At 33.2% G+C, this 5,008-nt stretch overlaps 1 long non-coding RNA gene across 1 annotated transcript; it reads left to right on the top strand.

Annotated features, from left to right (window-relative positions):
* The first annotated feature begins 4,294 nt into the window (after window positions 1–4,294).
* On the top strand, window positions 4,295–4,751 carry LOC114580792. The gene is made up of 3 exons (XR_003702361.1): window positions 4,295–4,367; window positions 4,526–4,582; window positions 4,680–4,751. It is a non-coding gene; the product is annotated as an uncharacterized LOC114580792 (long non-coding RNA).
* The last annotated feature ends 257 nt before the right edge of the window (window positions 4,752–5,008 follow it).

The following is a 5,008-nucleotide window of genomic DNA, read 5'->3' on the forward strand; positions in this document are numbered from 1 at the left end:
CTTCCCTCACAATTCTTCGGACCATCCCCCAAACTCGCCTTCGTATGTTTCTCCCTCTCAGGTTATCCCTAATACCGTTCTTACACTTTTCATTTCAAAATTTCTATGATATTCTTTATACTATGATTTCCTCTCATTTTTATCGTATCATTCAACATTATTGATTTCTATAGTTTCTTTAAGAGGTTAGGGGTTAGGGTTGATTTTGAATGGTTGAGAGGAAAAGATAAAGTGGCTGTTTCTGTGTTGATTTTCACAGTCCACTCACTATTTTGCATTTAGTCTTTTTTTCTTTTTTACTCAGTCCATGTTTTGATTTTCATGTTTTGTTTAATCAGAACTTATGGTGAGAGTTGTATACAAAATAATGAATGTTTTTTCATATTATATGATAGCTATATGCCTGATAGCTTCACATGGTTTGCCTCTAAACTAATTTGTTACCACTATTAATTCCTTAAAGATTTTGTGAGATCGGAAAAGGAATAAAATAAAAAAGGGGTATTTATATACATACCTTAGAATTCATTAGTGAAAAAGAATGCTGGTGTGGTTTTAGGGAGAAGTCCAATAGGTTAGCTTGTGGGGACTCGGAAGTCAAGGATTGAGAGAAGTTATAAAAGAAGATACATGAGAGACAGAAAGAGGCAGAGAATGTGTAAGAGGGAGCACTATTCGACTTCATATTATGGGTGGATATCTCGAATTGGGACTAAAAACATGGGAAATTCACAAGAATCAAAAGAAATAGTCTTTGCGAGATCAGGAAGCAACATATCACATAATAAACACAAACGAACTAACTTTGCATTAACATCCCGATGGAATTCACATCAAATAGTAGATAAAAATAAAAGGTCAAAAGATTTACTTTTTGTGATGTACCACCATGTTGTGTTGGGTGATTAAAGCGATCGATCGTTTAGAACGAAATAAATTATATTCAAATTAGGGAAAGCAAGAACCTTAGGCAATCAAAATAAGAAACAAATAAATTTTATTGAACATGCATTCGAAGGACTACATCCTATTGCATTCGGCGAAGATTAAAATGCTAGAACAATTAGAAGATTTACCTGATGCGCTTGCAATCAATGATCGGCGATGTAGATGCAACGATAGTTGGGTGCTTGCGGCGGTCGACGTTTAGAAGGAAAGAAATCACAATCATAGTTAAAAAATTATAAACTGCAAAGAATTAGGAATCACATTTAAAGGAATACGACGACACAACAAATTTAGGAAAGAAGAAGAAGAAAAAAAAAAAACGGGTGCGAGAATTCCTATTGATCTAGCGCTTGAGATGTATTTTAGCGCCAAATAGTTATGATGCTCTAATAGATATTTTTTTAAGACAAATAAAAATGTCTTGACATAGTTGTAGTTAAAGCTTCATTTTTTTGTAGTGCACACTAGTAACTCTGGAGAGGATACATTAGTTTCTCTCCTTTAAAACCTATCAAACATGCACCTCCGCGAATTAGGCCGGCGGTGGGGATGAGGCTAATCGGTGGCTAGATGAGGGAAACGTTGGACCACGAGCCCAGAGCACCTCCGCGACTGGTGGGTATTGCTTTGCCCACGCCTTGGTTCTTCGCCACTCAAGAACTCACAAGCTCGAGAGAAGAAAATCAGGAATTTTATTAAGGAATCATTAAAAAACCAATACAATGACTATGGCCACTATATATAGGCCTCAACAATGGAGAAAAATCAAAGACACATGCCCTCCGGGCTGCAACTCACTAAACTCCCTTGTAGGAGTACAAAGGTCAACTAAAACAAATAATAAAATAACACTAATACAATAACATAAAAGAATTCATAAATAGATGCTCGTGATCATGGCCGTCAATCTGTGATGTCTCATGTGATAAACACACTGGAATCTTCTACTGATGTCCTCATCACATATATCATCAAAAAGTTATATATATATTCCATAAATTTCAAATTAGCAATAGCATTATCATTAAAGTATCCCTAATACAACCCTAAGTTAGCTATTAATATAGCTCCTTAATACAATTACTAAATTTTACCTAACATAATAAAAAAATAATATAAGTAATTAAATGACCAAAACAACATAAACAATTTATAAAATAACCCCAAGTATGAATGAGATAAATATAAAGGAGTAAAAATGACTCCGAATGATAAAAATAAATAACACTATAACAATGAAAAGGTGAACGCATATAGTTCATGGTGTATATCCTTCGTAATCTATAAGCTGCATATTTTGTGTATATCCTTCGTAATCTTACATATAGTTTTATATGTCAATTTTTTTCATTTGATCAGTATAACATAATGCCATTAAATTTGATGAATTTCAAGAAAGGTGGAATTTTGGAGTTTTTTTAAATTGAGCCAAATTTGGCACATAACTGGGCAAATTTGGGTTTTATATAAATCATGGTGAAGTCTTATATTGGTTACATGCTTAACGTTGTCACGTTTTCTTGTTTTTTATTAATAATTTTCTTTCCATTGTTGCTTAGCTTCAGGATGTTGAATTGGTTGGACTTTGAGTGGATGAAACTATCATTGAAGATAACCTGATTTTGGATTTTTTATTCCTGGCTTACTATGATAATTTTTGTGTCTGCAATGTTGTGCAATGGATGAGCTTATGCCCGTTATTCAAGGTCAGCCTATGATGATTTTTTTTTGTAGTCTTTTGTATTATCCTACATACCATGTTGTTTTGTTACGTTATTTCTTAAACCACATAATTGTGTTAAATTGGGGGATATACTAGGAGGTGCTTATAACATTGAAAACTTGGTTGTTTCAGTCGAATCGAGAGCTTCATTCTCTCATGCTAAAGCTCAGCTCCTCATTCTTATTGAAACTTTATATCTGGAAAATCTTCTTCGCATGGTTCATGATGAAGTGTCTATTAGGTCAGTATCAACTATATTTTTGTTCTGTGTACTGCTCTCGTGGTGAACTTTTTGGTAATTGCCTACAAAATTTGTAATTTGTTTGTTAATTATTTTTTTATTTCTTTTTTTTCCCCCTCACATGTTGTTATCAGTGAAGGTGGTTTTATCTTTCCATGCAAGATGTTCGGGAAATGGATTTTCTCGTTTCCACCTAAACTTGTTTGGGAACGTCTGAAGCTGGGCCTTTGTTTCTTACGTTGGTAGTTTTCATCTGTTTTCTATCATCACTTCCCGATATAAAAAATGAAAGCATTCTCAATGTCAGTTTTTTTTCATTATTATCTCAATATATGATCTATGCTGCCAAAGAGTTATGGTCTTAGTATGGTGTCTTGTAATTCACTTCCTCTTTTTGGATGCCGAGATCTGGTTTGTTTAAGACTTAAAATTGGTAGTTTATTTATTTTTTCTACTAACCTTGTAGCCACATTTCAACTGAACAGAAGAGTGACTAAACTTATGGATTCAGATGATTTAGTGTTTTCTGTCTTTCTTAATTTATTGTCGTTTTGCATTTCCTTTGTTTAAGAAGTGGCATATATTATATACTCATTTAGTTGTTGTTATTATATGAATTTTTCATGCTATGCTAATGTTTATCCATTGAGTTGAAGAACTTTACGATCACTCAAGGGATACCTCATGAGAAGATTTTATATTTATGTTTTTGGCAGGGTCCCATTTCTGGTTTTTTGAACATTTTGAGAACATTTGTCTCTGAATTTATAGCTTCCTATGAACTTAATCATCTGGTAACTGTTATTTGATCCATGAAATGATAGAGCCTTCTTCTTGCTTCATATTAAATAATATGAGCATTTTATACACATTAAACTTTTATCTCCCCCTTTTGTGGTTGTTTATACCAGTTAGATAAGTTCTCGGTGATCCTAACGAGCCCTTTAATTATTTTCTATTCAATATTTCAATGCATTTGAAAGCCGCAATAGCTTTCTAACTAGTCCAACTCTATTTCTACAGCTAGAAGAAAACATACTGAGGTTGATTTTGGAAATACTTTGTGAAATTTTCAAGGGGGAGGTTTGAAGATTACCAATGTTGGTTCAAATAGACATATCAATGCATTACGGTCTTTTTTTCGGTTTTCGAATATTTTGAATTGTTTTGTTCAGTTTTGTAAACTTGTATGTCTTCGTTATTCTTGGTATTTCATGTAATACCTTTCCAACATGATCATTTCTATTCCTGCATGGTTTAATATTTGTAAATTTTTTATGGAGTAAGAATCAAAGGTGGGACCATTTGGTATATTTGGAAGTTTTCTATAAATTGTATTATTTGATTATTGTTCTATACCATAATTGAATTGACTCGATCATACTTTAGGTGACATTTCTTCATAAAGGATTTGATGAAACACGCCGTCTTGGACTTAGTAGTGAAACTGAGAAGGTATAGAGTTGTCTTATCCCTATTATGCTGATGCAACTTTTAGTGCTTGAAATATGAATCTAATAATTCTTATACAAATGACATTGCAGATCACCTTTCGTGAATGTTCACTTCATATGTGCTTACGCACCACTCTTTCATTGGCTAATAACAAGCAGGTCGTGAGAAATGTGTCCTCTCTTGGTGAGACAGGAATGCTGGTTGTTGATTCCGTGGTAAGTAGAAGATATTTGATTTAATTGTGTTTGTTTAATGCTTTTTATAGATATTCTCGGTCTACTACATATTCTTCTACAATGAGATATATTGTAGGTGCCGGGTGGCCCTGCATACAAAAAATTGGAGCCTGGTGATATTCTGATTTGCATAAATGGGGAGGTGAGGCTTCTTGTATTGAGTTGTATTGTAGTCTTCAAACTATCTTTTGAGATTTCATATTTATTGCATGTAGCATCAATAGTTTCCATTGTATATGTTTAAACAGGCAGGTCTTGGAACTTCATGTAGGTATATTATGCTTGCATTCATAGCACATCATCTAATGTTCTTTTTTTTCCTCATCATTGGAAAACATCTATATCCTTGATTCCTTTACCTTTTGTATAGTATAAATTATATATTCATCTTTGCCGTACTAATTT

This window comes from Dendrobium catenatum, unplaced genomic scaffold (genome assembly GCF_001605985.2).
Source record: "Dendrobium catenatum unplaced genomic scaffold, ASM160598v2 fragScaff_scaffold_1278, whole genome shotgun sequence".
Lineage (NCBI taxonomy): Eukaryota > Viridiplantae > Streptophyta > Magnoliopsida > Asparagales > Orchidaceae > Dendrobium > Dendrobium catenatum.